Source organism: Penaeus japonicus, unplaced genomic scaffold, assembly GCF_977035675.1.
Source record: "Penaeus japonicus unplaced genomic scaffold, GWHDUDI00000001_assembly GWHDUDI00000004, whole genome shotgun sequence".
NCBI lineage: Eukaryota > Metazoa > Arthropoda > Malacostraca > Decapoda > Penaeidae > Penaeus > Penaeus japonicus.
Window position 1 is genome coordinate 6,247,279 of NW_028234406.1, and position 15,000 is coordinate 6,262,278.

The following is a 15,000-nucleotide window of genomic DNA, read 5'->3' on the forward strand; positions in this document are numbered from 1 at the left end:
GAAGAATTAGAAGAAGAAGAGGAAGAAGAAAAAGAAGAAGAAGAAGAGAGAGAATGACACGAGAGAAATTAAGGGAAAGAGAGAATGAATATCAAACCAGGTCTGCGATCTAGACCTATCCAAGAAACAAAACATCGGAAAGCAGGTCAAAAAACACAACGACGAGTCAGGGAAACCAAAGCAACACAAAGATGTACTGCCCACAAAGGTTTCTCGTCGCAAGAGATACAACAAAGAGCCCTTTATACATGCGCTGTACCAAGGGGCAGGCGGACGGGCGGACATTTCTGACCGAAGAAAGAAGAGAAAAAAAGAAAAGAAAAACGAAAAAAAGGGAGTGATGAATGTGTGTTTCTTTAGAGAGAATGCCGTTTTTATATTCTTTTTATACACGCATTGTGTATCCATGTATCTGTTTACACTAAATCTCCTTATCAATCTAAATATCTATTCATTCACACACACAGACATCGGAAAAGGAACTCTTTCAACAAATATTCTTGCGTGTCATGTAAGGTCATGTCTTCACACCCAATATAAAGACCGCCCCTATGAAACGGACACGCGAACACGCCTGTTAACCTCATAAAACAAACAGTATCGCAGGCCAAACAATACGCCTAAACCTGAGTGCTGAAGACCGTGAACTTCGCTTAATGTAATCGACTTAGAGAGAGGAGACAACAGCGACACCGGGAGACTAGGAGGAAATGTAGGACGACTCACTCCTCCCTCCCCCTCCCCCCAAAAAAAAGAAAAAACGAAGAAGAAAAAAAGAAAAGAAAAAGAAACAAGGCGTTAAGCCATGAGTGTTTCAGTCAACTGGGAAAAATGCCACTAGTGAATAAAAAAATAAATAAAAACGAATAAGTAAACATATAAACAAACATATAAAACAATGTATAAAGAAATCAAACGCTCTTGACAAAGTAAAAAGACGAAAAACAAAGAGGAACTCCCCACTTCCCTCTCGCGGTCCAATGCGATCACGAGGGTAAAATCGGAAGCCCTTTCTGAGTCAAGCAAGAATCAGCAACTTCCCCCCCGAGAACACCTGCCGTGACGTGACGACCGGGGAATACAACGTAAGTGCTCTACCTACGACACTAACACAAAAGATCGGAAATGTTACGGACTAACCGACGAATATACCGCTCCCATACATACCGAGCCTTTCGAAACAATACCGGCACAAATACCAGATGACGTCAAAGCGTAATTAAAAAACCATGTCACTGCATGCAATGATAGGGGGAGCGAAGCAGCATCTCATTAGATGACACGGGACACGCAAGCCATGCGTCGGAACGGCATTAAAGGTAGAATGCGGAACGCTAGCATATGATGATACATTGGTTCAAGGGAAGGGAAGGGAAGGGGAGAGGGGAAAGAAATGGAGAAGGGAGGGGAGTGTAAGAGAGAGGGGGAAGATTAGGAATAAGAAAAGGGAGAAAGAAAGGAAGAGAAAGAGGGATAGAGAGAGATATAGATAGATAGACAGATAAAAAAAAAAAAAAAAATGTGACATACAGCCCCATTTCTACACGCCAACAGCATCCACAAAACCCACATGACCAATATGTACCTCCCATGAGTGTTTGTACGTCCTTGAGCATGAGTCTTGTCAACAGGTGCAATAAAACTCAACCTTGAGCAAACATTTGGGTCGTGAAGAAACAGCAACGCCTTCCGACCCCCTTCCCCCCTATCCACGTGCACCCACACCCACCCACACCCGCCCATCCCCGACTCAATCGCTTTCTACATTTTTCCTCGTCCTTCCTTCCTTTCTTCCTTTCTTATTTTTTTCACGTTTATCTCTTTCTCTTTTCCTTTTCCTTCTTTCTAATCTCCTACTAAATTGCCTTACTATCTCTCTTCTCTTTTTCCTATCGTCCTTCAATCTTCTTTTAGAAATCACGTTTTTTCATCTCCTCCCTCCTCGTCCTCCTCCTTCTGACCTCTCCCCCTTTCTCCTTCCCCCCCGCCTTTTCACCTCTTCTCCCCGCCCTGTTCATCGCCTCCTATCCCTCCCTCCCCGGCCCCCTATCTCTCTCTCCCCAGCCCCCTATCCCTCTCTCCCCGGCCCCCTATCCCTCCCTCTCTAGCCCCCCTATCCCTCTCTCCCCGGCCCCCTTTCCCTATCTCCCCGGCCCCCTTTCCCTCTCTCCCCTGCCCCCTTTCCCTCTCTCCCCAGTCCCTCTATGACTCTCTCCCTAGTCCCCTATCCCTCTCTCCCCACTGCAGGTTAGTGACTCATCCACCTCCCTCGTCTGTCCTTCAACTCCGTCACACGAGCCACTCTGGCACCGCCGCCGCCTCCCACCCCCCTCCTCTCCTCCTCCTCCTCCACCTCCTCTTCCTCTTCTTTCTCCTTCCTTTATTCTATCCACCTCATCCCCTCCTTCCCTTATTCTATCTACCCCATTCCCTCCTTCCCTCATTCTATCCTCCTCATTCCCCTCCCTCCCTCCCTCTCGCCAGACCTCACCTATGACCACCGGCCTCGACTGCCTAGGATGACTCGACCTCACCAACCTCACTCGAACCGAGCAAGCAGCAAGGGAGGCAAGCAGGCAGCAAGCAGTTTAAATAAGGCACTCGCCGGTTAACGTCCCTTGCAAGAGGCGTAACGGTTGCTGGTCCTGCCCTGCCCTCCCCCTCCCTCCCCCAAACTTCTACCTCACCTCCCCCAGTACCCCCCTACCCCCTCTTTCTCCCTTAACCCCTTAACCTCACGAGCCTCTCCCCCCCACCAGACGTCGCCACAGTGCCATCCCCCCAACCCCTCTCTCCCCCTCGGCCTGCTTTTGACCTCCCGCCTGATGCTTGCACAAACAACCGGAGTCCATTAGTCCTTTCTTCATCCTTCATCCTTCGGCATATCCTATCCTCTCGATCGGGGGAGCGGGAAGAACAAATCTCTTTGTCTTTAAGGGGGGGGGGGCGAAGAAGAAGACAGACGGGCGAGGAGAGAGGGTGCCAAGACGAAAGGGTGGGTAGGTGAGGTGGTGGCCGTGAAAGGGGGGAGGGGCGATGAGGTTCATGATTAGAGAGAGAAGAGAGAAAGAAGAGAGAGAGAGTGAAAGAGAGAGAGAGAGAGAAAAAGAAAGGCGTGGGAAAAGCTACAGTAAGAAGGAAAGAGTTGGAAAAGAACGAGAGAGAAGAGGATCGAGCGAGGAAGAGAAAGAATAAGACGAGAAAACGTTGAGACAAAGAAATCGGCATCTGGGAAAAATCCCTCGCTAACAAGCCCGGACGCAAAACCAACAACAAGCAGGCAGATGGACAACCTCCCGGGGCAGTGTACCGACAGATGGCAGGGCAGGATCGCCGAGAAAGCCATCTGGGATAGATCTGTCAGCAAACATGTGCTTCAGGTCCCTTCCCATGGCAGTTAATGAAGCGGATTCCCATGCTTGCAGACAAGCATGAATGGTACCGCAAGCACTAGACATGCCTCTGTGGCAATGCCGTAGGTTACTGGTAAGACAGGTGTGGTGACCCTGGTTCCTGTAAAAAGCACCTGTAGTAAACAAGTGACTTACTAGCGAACCAATGGGAAAAAACATCTTCCACAGAAAAAAAGACAGACAGTTAGTCCAACTGCTTTCAGTCCTTCCGAAACTCATTACCACAAAATAAAAATAAGCTACGAAAAGGGAAAAAGAAAGGAAAACGGGGATAATAAAAAAAGAAGCGAGAAAGAAAGAGGGAAACCATGGGAGGGAAAAAAAACTTTACACAAGCACAAAACATATAGCTCATGGCTCATCCCTACAGCCCACCCAGTCTTCCCGCCCCACCCCACCCCACCCTGGCACCCCCCACCCACACATCCCACGTTTCCCGTACAGACACCCTCGCCGCCTCAATCCACCGCATTCTTGTACCTGTGCCAAATGCGCCGTCTCGCTCATCGAAACATTCTCTGCGCGGAGAGATATCAAGATGCTATATGTGAAGATGCTGGAGTTTTAAAAAATTGGAAGGAGAGAGGGGGGGGGAGGGGAAGGGAGGGGAAGAAGGGAGGGGAAGGAGGGAAGGGAAGGAGGGAGGTGGGAAGGAGGAAAAAAGGGGAGGGAGGAGGATGGGGGAGGGACGGAAGAAAGGAGGGAGGAAGAGAAGGGGGAAGGGAGGAGGGGAAGGAAGGAGAATGGGGGAGGGAAAGGAAGGAGAATGGGGGAGGGAAAGGAAGGAGGATGGGGGAGGGAAAAGAAGGAGGAAGGAGGTAGGAAGGAAGGAGGGAGGAGGTAGGAAGGAAGGAGGGAGGAGGTAGGAAGGAAGGAGGGAGGAGGTAGGAAGGAGGGAGAGGTGGAGAAAGAAGGAGAGAGAGAGAGAGAGAGAGAGAGAGAGAGAGAGAGAGAGAGAGAGAGAGAGAGAGAGAGAGAGAGAGAGAGAGAGAGAGAGAGAGAGAGAGAGAGAGAGAGAGAGAGAGAGAAAGAAGAGAGAATAAGATCCGTATGCACTCCCATATCCACCCCACCCCCCCTCTTCCGGTTGCCAGGGACATCTTGTGCCAGAATTTTTTTTCCTTCCCCCCACCCCCAGCCCATCCTCCATTAGCAATAAATTCCCCTTAATGCAACGGCCGTTAAGTTACGGTCGTAAGAAAGATTTTAAAAAGGCAGAAATACCTTCACCCTATACAGGAAACGGGGAAATTCCTGATTCGCAAACTTTTAAGTGCAGGTTTAGCTCTAGTGATCTAAATGTTATTCATTGAATATAATAATAATGATAATGATCATAATAATAACAACAATATTAATGATAAAATTAATAATAGTAACAGCATCAATATCAATAATGATTATAACAACCATAAAAAAAGAACAAATATAGTTAGTTATGGTGATAATAACAACTCCAATAATAAAAATAACAACAATAATCACTAAACACAAGATCAACAACAACAATACTAACAAAACCAAAACCAAAAAAGAACAAGAACAACAACACCAACACTAACAAACGACAACAAACCTAAAAAGAAATCCCATTCATAAAAAAAAAAAACACAAATCGTCTCCTCCGATTTCTTTTTCTCACGATTCCCACGCTCCTTCGGCGACCAAAGAGTGAGCTTATTCCTATCGGGGACTCGTTGCCCGGCGGCCAGGTGGTGGCGGGACTCGTTTGCCCTACTCTTCTTCTTCATCCTCCTCTTCTTCTTCTTCTTCTTCTTCTTCTTCTTCTTCTTCTTCTTCTTCTTCTTCTTCTTCTTCTTCTTCTTCTTCTTCTTCTTCTTCTTCTTCTTCCTCCTTCTTAGATATATGTATATGTATATGTATATGTATATGTATATATATATATATATATATATATATATATATATATATATATATATTTATATACATTAATAATAGATGTATTTATTTCCAAATGATCTAAGACCGCTCGTTCAGCCTTCGCCCCAGACACAGATGCTCATCAAGTCGAACGCAAGTCACACACTTGAAGTTTCCCAGAGGGCCTTTTCCCACCCGGGGCCCATGTCTTTGTGATATACAACTTACCGCAGCGATATAAAAAAAATAAAGAGCCAGCGCACACCTGTTAACGGTCATGAGATACGGAAACTCGAGTAATGATCGCAAGGCTACTAACACCGTTACAGTATAAAGCGGTGTTGAAAAAAAAGAAAAAGAAAAAATATATATATAGCGACTCCTACTCTTCCTCCTTATCCTGTTCTTGAAAATCAGCTGATTGACTTGACATTCCCTTTATTCGGACTCATTCTTGCTTCTCCTCCTCTTCCACATTTGTCTTCTAATTCTTCATCATCAAAACCAGATGCATAATTGTCTATATTGTAAAAAAAAAATCCCGGATAAATTAATAGAAGATAACAGCTTAAGCGACATGCTAAGTGCCTAGGAATGAAACCGTTACAAGGAATACAAGTGTTGTGTTTATGTAACCTGCAACAGACATATTCTCCGTTTACGGTCCCACACTTTCTTTATTCTACTCCTCCTCCTCCTCCTTTCTTCCCCTCTTTATTCCTTCTCTCCTTGTTCCCCTCTCTTTCTCTCTTTCTTTCTTTCTTTCTTTCTTTCTTTCTTTCTTTCTTTCTCTTTCTCTCTCTCTCTCTCTCTCTCTCTCTCTCTCTCTCTCTCTCTCTCTCTCTCTCTCTCTCTCTCTCTCTCTCTCTCTCTCTCTCTCATACACACACACACACACACACACACACACACACACACTCAAATAGTGGATCAAAAATACATATTTCAATTTACGTTCGAAATGTATACTCCAAGATAAAACAAATCATAACTCACAAAAATCACAGAATGAAAAAAAGCTCCATTTCCACTATCACACTTTATTGATTTTTTTCCCCCGAGGTGCCATTGTGACACAGAAAATCTATACTTGACTCTCAGCTGTGTCTCTTCATTTCTTGTCTTTCCTCCCTTCTTGTTTTTCATTTTTCTCACCTCTAACACCTCTGCTTTCAGGCAGGTAGTATCAATTCTTCCTGTCTACTCATTCATTTATGTTCTTCTTCCTATCTCGTTATTTGATTCCTATTCCCATCCCTACTCCTATTCTCTCTCTCTCTAATGAGAATGAGAGAGAGAGTGAGAGAAAGAGAAATAGAAATAGAGAGAGAGAGAGAGAGAGAGAGAGAGAGAGAGAGAGAGAGAGAGAGAGAGAGAGAGAGAGAGAGAGAGAGAGAGAGAGAGAGAGAAAACAACAACAACAACAACGTTATCCAGTGACGTCACTCGATCAAGAGGGCTCGTTTCATCATCGTCGTGTCGGTTCAAAGGGCCATTTCTTACGTCCAAGCGACCTGTCGTCAGACTTTGTCGTCTGGTGTGCAGGGTGCAAGTTTTCCATTTCAACGTCGGCACTGTGATTTGCATTCAATGATCACCATAATGATAAATGAAAATCTTATAGTTGAAAAAAAAAAATAATAAATAAATAAAATAAAAAATAAAAAAATAAAAAATAAATAAATACGGTGAAGGAGATAGTGATTATCCTTATGACTATAACGTGACGATGTGGGCGATGAAAATGCTGACGCTTATGATGATGATGATAACAACAACAAAATCGATGATGATAACAACAACAAAATCACTACATAAACAAATCTCAGTGCCAATGACACACATAGAGCACTGTAACTTCCAGGCACGCACGCACGAGAGGGCCCCGAATGTTCCAGAGGCTCCCGAGCGCCGCTTTGCTTGTCGCCAAATTACCCGGCATCGAGGCACTAGACGGGAGGGTTTCTTTAAATAGATGTACCCGCATTTCACATCATCATAACCCTCTTCCCCCCCCCCTCCCATCCCTCCTCCCCTCCTCCCCTTCTCCCTTCCCCCACATCCCCCCTTCCCTCCTCTCCCATCTCCCCTTCCCTCCCCCCACCCATCCCCCACTCCCCCACAAGGGACCCGACACTCACCGAGATAAAACTCTTCTTTAAACCTCTTCTCCCTCACCCTTCAACCTTCTCGGAAGACGCCAGCATCCGCCCGCCGCATCGCCATCCATGCACTTCTTCTGGTTATCTTTCTCTCTCTCCCTCTATATCTATCTACTTATTCTTTATTGATTTACCTAGGATCATTATCTCTACCACTTATCTTCTCTTCTCTAAGCCTCCTTCAAAACCGCGTCCCTTCAACCATCCTCCCTACCCACCTCCTGCAAACTCCCTCGGCCACCCGTCCGCCCGCCCGCCCGCCCGCTTGCCGCCGCCCCCGTACACAACTATTTATATCGCCATAACTCTCCTTCACACGTCCCCCTTCCCACCCCTCCCCCTCCTCTACCTCCTGCGCCCTCCCAACCCAAATACACACATACACACCACCCGCATCTCTCTCTCTCTCTCTCTCTCTCTCTCTCTCTCTCTCTCTCTCTCTCTCTCTCTCTCTCTCTCTCTCTCTCTCTCTCTCTCTCTCTCTCTCTCTCTCTCTCTCCATTCTCCTCTTTTCCGTCTTTATCTCTATTTTCGTCTCCTTCGTTTTCTCCCAATCCACCTCCCCGCCTTTTACTTCTCACCCTTTTCTCTTTCTCCTTCTCCTTCCCCTTCTCCTTCTCCTCCTCCTCCTCTTCCCCTCCTCTCTCCTTTCCCCCTCCTTCCCCTCAGAGTAACCTCGCGCTCCGCTAACCGCCGTGCAAGCAATGATAATCTCGCAGTCAGTTCCATGTCCACTCGCGCAATTAAGGGGAAAGTTGGCTAATTTTTTCCCTCGCAGACACGTCATTATTACCGCCATGAAGACTTTCTTTTTCTCGGCAGATCTCTTCGTCAGTTTCCGTCTGTCTATGTGTTTGCATGTGCATGGTTCTGCGTGTGTTCGTACGTGTGTGAGTATTTATGATTGTATGTATATATGTGTGTGTGTGTGTGTGTGTGTGTGTGTGTGTGTGTGTGTGTGTGTGTGTGTGTGTGTGTGTGTGTGTGTGTGTGTATGTATGCATCTATTGTATGTGTACATACAGTGCATACAAATGTGCATTCGCGCATGTGTACCTCACCCCCCCCCCCTTCCCCTTCATTTATCTATCCTCATTTTCCCCAAGACCCCCATGCTCCTTCCTCTTTTTCCTCCTCCACCTCCTCCTCCTCCTCCTGCTTTATCAAATAACAAGAAGAAGCACAAATCTCCCGGAACATATCCAAGTTGCCAAAATGTCGTGCCGTCCAATCCATTATTGAAGTTTCATTGTTTGTTCATCCGAGCTTGAACACAAACAATTAGGAGGTAATTGAACCATAACACACAACAATAATCGAAGCTTGACAACGGAGTCTTTGTGACCCCAAGAGCGGGAAGCTCACCTCTTGATCATGTCGTGTCTGCTGGAGGAGGGGGAGGGGGGGGAAGAGGGGGAAGAGGGGGTAGGGAGGGAGGGAGGGAGGGAGAGAAAGAGGGAGCGGGAAGGGTGCAGAAAGGCAAGGAGGAAGAACTGAATGGAGGGAGGGGAGAGGCAAGAAAAGAGTTGAGGGAGGAAGGAGGAAGGAAGGATGAAAGGGGAGGGAGGAAAGGAAGAGAGAGAAGTAAGGAGGATGTAGAGAAAGAGAACGAGAAAGAGAGATAGATTGAGAGAGAGAGAGAGAGATCGAGAGAGAGATCGAGAGAGAGATCGAGAGAGAGATCGAGAGAGAGAGAGAGAGAAACTGAGTACATACGCACGAACGGGGGAGGGGAGAGGGGGATGTTGAAGAAACGTACTATTACCTGCGTAAAAACGACTCTCTTCCGTTGTTTAAATTTCAAGCAAAACTGTTCAGTGGACTGTTTCGTACTCATTAAACTCAGTGCATTCTCCGTAATGCACTGACAATAACACAAGGGGAGATATTAATTGAATATTGGGGTGAGAGGATGCAAAAAAAAGGACTCACATAGTGGGAGAGTTCAGAAAAGGTACTAATATAATAATGTACTAATATTATAAAAGAACAGACTCTCTCTTTTTCTTTTCTCTTTCTCTTTCTCTTTCTCTTTCTCTTTCTCTTTCTCTTTCTCTTTCTCTTTCTCTTTCTCTTTCTCTTTCTCTTTCTCTTTCTCTTTCTCTTTCTCTTTCTCTTTCTCTCTCTTTCTCTTTCTCTTTCTCCCTCTCTCTTTCTCTTTTCTCTCTCTCATTTTCTCTTTTTTTTTTCTCTCTCTCTCTCTTTCACTTTACCTTTCTCCTTCTCTTTCTCTCTCTCTCTTCTCCTCTCTCTCTCTCTCTCTCTATATATATATATATATATATATATATATATATATATATATATATACATATATATATATATATATATATATAAGGTGGGAGGGACAGAGCAACTGAAGGAGTAGAGAACCTGACAGACTCTGACACATGGGGAAGGCTGAGACCAACAAAAGTAGCCAACAGGATACAGATATAGGCAACGATTGTCCACATAATATTCAATAGTTCAATCAATTTTATCTAATGAAAAAAAAGTTTTCAATATTCTTAAAATATGGAATCTTCCCCTTTTTTGTTGGTATTGAAAGAGTTAAGTTTAAAATGTTTAATGACTCAAACATATTAAAAAGAACAAATGCTTAACAACTTACTAAAATCCTTTTTTTAAATACAAGCACTGAATTCTTCTCAAAAATGTTTCAATAAAGACGGAATATTTTAAAACCAAATTGTTAAAATCACTTTAATAAGTCAACTAGACACAATATAACATCCCTAAACAATCTAATAATAGCTAAAGTTTCCCTCTTAAAAACTATGCCAATTCAGACGGAATAATCTGTTAAATCTACTATTGCCAAAATTAAATTACAATACATTAGTCTTCAATGCTTATACATCTCTTTATCCACATATACATTTTTAAAAGCTGCTATTTATATCTATATCTATATCTTAGTGAACGCATGCAAGGCACACGCGCGCACACGCGCGCACACACACACACACACACACACATATATATATTCAACATGAAATATATATACAGCTTTCACCTTCACCATGGTAGATCATAGTATGTAGTAGCAACCCTTAACTTACAAAAAAGAAAGCAATTAATGACATAAGTAAAGGACACAATTTAGTTCCTTATATATGCATTATGTTATGTTCCTTTCTTTCTATGCAATTTGTGTAATTCATAAGTAGTCCAGTTTAATAATTTTGATAATAGAAAATGAATGAATGAATAAATGAATACATAAACAAATAGGATACAAAATCATGATATTTCTTAAATTAGACAGTGACTATTTGTTCAGCAGTATGTAAACCTTGTTCTTTAGCTTTTGATTTAAGTCCCAACTTCATTTCCAAGAAACATGTCTTGTCATCCTCTTAACTATCACCTCCTTAACTTATAACTTCAGTCTCATTTGCAGCCTGCTTTATGTGAACCTTTGCATTCATTCCATTGATCTTACAGCCATGTTTTGTTGTTAATTTCACTGGTTCATACACATTTGGTCTGATTCACTGAATTGTAACCACTACTGTCATTAGCACTTAAATATCTTGGTTCTTCAGTTTTACAAGTTGGGATGTACCCTCTCTTTTAGATTATTATCTGAGCAGCTTTTCTCACTATAGTTTAATCTTTGCTTCTCTAACAGGAAGACAAGAATAATCCCAGATATTCATACACAAAAGAGAGCCAGGTGCATCTTCTAGCAATAACTTTACTATGTATGATGTTTGGGTGTGGCGGAGACTCCACCCTACCATATAAACATCAAGGTGATGGTCCACAAGCAACTGTGTTTGACCAATCCATAGCAACAGTAAAGGCACATGAGAATGTTTAAAGCCAAAGTATATGAAATAAAAGATGTAACTGAATACATAAATATATAGGATACACAAATCATGTATATTTCTTAAATTAGACAGTGACTATATGTTCTGCATTAGGTAAAGCTTGTTTCTCCCTTTACCTTTTGATTTAAGTCCTAAATTCATGCCTTTCCAAAAAACATGTCTTGTCAAGCTCTTAACAATCACCTTCTTAACTTATAACTTCAGTTCTCAGGAAAGGTTGTAGTTTTGCTTTTAAAATTGACAGTTTGTATTCATTCCATTGATCTTACAGATCACCAGGTTTTGTTGTTAATTTCACTGACTTCAGATGAATTTGATGATTCCATTAATATCCATGTATAATTCCAAATACCAAGGTAATTCCATGGAAGTTTGCAGACGAAAGATTTTATTGTCTCTGGAACTGATAACTAATACTGGTATGACACAGAAGAACTGAAGAGAGGGGATATAACACTCCTTCGCAGCATTTTACAAAATATTACCCCCTTCTCAACTGCATGCAGATATAACTTTGTGCATATCAGTATACTGGGAACTATGTCCTTGCATGAGACCACATAATAAAGTGCCATACTCTGCAGACTCACCTCTAGCCAAGCGGTGATTCTAAAATGATATTTGACTTGATAATTCTCATACTTCTGAACTAGACATGGCCTATCACTGCTACTCCCACGTCCCTACTTCTCACATGTTCTGCTCTCCTTTAATGAATCGTAAATTTAACATCATTACAAGTTACATTATGATAAAAATGGTAGGTCTATTGCCTGTCACTTGGCTACTTGATATTACCAGACAACTTGTGCCGAAGCATCATTGACATCTCTTTGTAATAAGCAGTGAAATCTAACTTCTAATCATGCATTTCTATATTGCTTTCATAGGAAATGCAACACAACAAATTCAAAATCACAAAAAAGACAAAGAACAACAACAATGCAGCATGTCACTAACTATTCATCCACATAATATTCCAATCCCATGGGGGAAAAATCAACAAAAAAGAATCACCAGTAACACTCAAAAGTCAATTACATAAGGAAATGAAATTAATAAACAATGACTCGTTTTAGCAAAGGATTAACTAATCCGCTAAAACACTACTCGTGTATCCCGTAATTCTGCTCTAATAGCAACAGAAAATAAAAGACAACACCGTTATCATAGTCATTACAACTCAACACCTATCAAAATGCGATAAAATATGGTTCCTTTGAAGGGAAATGTTATAGAAGTAGTGAAACAAACTGACAAAAGCAGGTTGGAGGTTGAGTTCCTCTGACAGGGGAGCGGCCTGTAATAATTCTCGTCTTTTCTATGGATTTATGCGCTTTCTTTCGCCTTATAGAACCTCGGCATGTTCTTACGTACCTTATAATTCGATGTGAATGCTGTTTCGACGATTACATCCACAGGAGAAGGGGTGGCAGTCGATTTTTTAAAGAAAATTTAGTAACAGGGTTTTTCCTTCACTCACTTCCATAACACTACTTCGGAGTCATCGAGGCAACTTTTGTTTTATTTCCTTAGAATATATTAAATAAATAAAATTACCCTACCAATCTAATTTGAATATAGATATAATATGTTTGAATGCTTCGTTGTGAATTGAATGTGCTTGTTTTAATTTATTGTGTTTTATTATGAAACGAACGACAATGCTGATTTGAAGGAAAGAGGATGTATGACACGCAGGCGAGACAAAATGAGTGCGGAGTTTGAATTTATTTTTATTTGTCTAGTGTCATTGGTCGATGTTAATGATATAACTAAATGTATTCACACCTTGAATGAGTTCATTTGATCTATACAAATATCATGCTTCATATATATACAAGTTTCTGAACGCGGTGTTTGGATGATCGATGTTAACTAGTGATATTCTTGAATATGTTTAACTTATATGATTTCCCTTGATCTATATTATTGTAACGCTTCATGCATAAGGAAGTTTTAGGAGTAGATTACATAGAATATGACTCATAGCTTTGATTTTATCTATTTTGCCACCTAATAACACAACTACTCATGTGCAAATGCTACACATAGGAATTTATATGAGTAGATTTAGATTGAGTTGGATCGGTAATTATATTTTTATTTTTCAAGTTTACCGAACATATATATATACAATTTACCTACAAGTCAATCATTTGATGTGGTTACTTCTATTTCATGGTTTATTTTATCTCCCGAAGCTTTTCATTAACGCCCCAAATCAATCAATTTATCAATAAAAATGTAACACAGTATCTGGGACAGCCAGAGAAGTATATATGGCGAGATCCTCCTAATTAATGTTAGGCCTCCTATTTATAAAATTCTAATGACCAAATATTCATTCAAATTTCACTTGAATATATCCACTGCATACTGTATAAAACCAGACATATACAATAACGGAAAGCATTAACCATGGAAACAAGTGTCTAAAACTACATGTATGTGTATGTCGGTGTGCATACTTGCCTCACTCGCATACAGAGCATACAGATGCACATAGGTATAAAAATACAATATATTTGTGAGTCTGGTTATTGATATGCGAGTTACCATTGATTATCTTAAGACTTAGAGGTATATCCATCAATTACTTATTTCATCCATCATTTAAGTTTGGATACAACATAAGAATATATGTTTCTTTATAACAACGCGTGTATTCCCCTTTGGAAAATAAGAACAATGTAAAGCCTTACAAGCAAAAAACGTTTATTTTTGTTATACCGATATGCTACCGTCTATATCGGTAGCGTGGCCGAGCGGTCTAAGGCGCTGGTTTAAGGCACCAGTCTCTTCGGAGGCGTGGGTTCGAATCCCACCGCTGCCAAAGGTTTTCTGCAGATAAGAAGTGAAATTGGAGATGATGAGGATTCAAAAGAAATACCCAGGGGAAGGAGGTTTTAGTGTAAATGATTATGTTATGTTGGTAACTCTACTTATACTCTTAAAAAATAGGTATGCCGTTTTTTAAGTCATATGCTTTATCGTGCCATCAAATCTGCTTTAATATATGTATAGATTCATAGATAACAACAAAGAAAAATCACTAATGACCAAACTATTTCTTATTAGAGTGACGAAAGTGTAAGAAAGCAATCCAAGCAAAAGGTATTGGGTAATGCAAACAACAATTAAAACAGTATTTCATGACAATAATAACAAATGAATATTTCGAAGTAATGGATATACTTCTATATGCCTGCTAAGAGGACATCGTGTACAGGTAATATACTAAATACCCATGATTAATTAATCTAGGTAAAACGTTTGCGCATATAATATAATATTTTAGTTTACCCTTAAATAGCAGCGTCCGTCCTCTTAAAGGCCGCCGTGAGAGTCACTCATAGAAAATGACAGAGTCACTGTTCATTTTTATATGAATGACTCTTTTGTTTCACTCCACTTTTACATTTACGCTAAAAATCCTTGCTTAGAAAAGTGAAGAAAACTTAAGTAGGAAATTACTATACGAGAATGATTTATAATCCGGTAAAGGCAAGAATAATCACTGAATACCTAGCCGATTGATTTTTTTCTTCTACTGCAATGTCAGATTCTAACGTCGCTTTTAAAACCATTGCGATCTGAAATCATGTGTAAAATGTCCCCCAAATTAATTCAAATTGATTTTTACTTCGATTGTTGTGTTTTCTAAGCCCACGCTTCCTAAAGTATACCCACATAATTTGG

General features: G+C 41.4%; 1 protein-coding gene and 1 non-coding gene across 9 annotated transcripts in view; one reads left to right on the plus strand and one right to left on the minus strand.

Annotated features, from left to right (window-relative positions):
* Nucleotides 1–12,798, minus strand: part of Mical (Molecule interacting with CasL) — a 188,814-nt gene extending 176,016 nt beyond the window's left edge. For all 8 annotated transcript variants that reach the window (XR_015190969.1, XR_015190968.1, XR_015190967.1 and 5 more), the window contains exon 1: nucleotides 12,676–12,798. The gene's annotated coding sequence lies outside the window, so the exon portion shown is untranslated. The remainder of the gene's footprint in view (nucleotides 1–12,675) is intronic.
* Nucleotides 12,799–14,052: 1,254 nt separating this feature from the next.
* TRNAL-AAG (transfer RNA leucine (anticodon AAG)) lies at nucleotides 14,053–14,134 on the plus strand. The gene has a single exon. It is a non-coding gene; the product is annotated as a tRNA-Leu (tRNA).
* The last annotated feature ends 866 nt before the right edge of the window (nucleotides 14,135–15,000 follow it).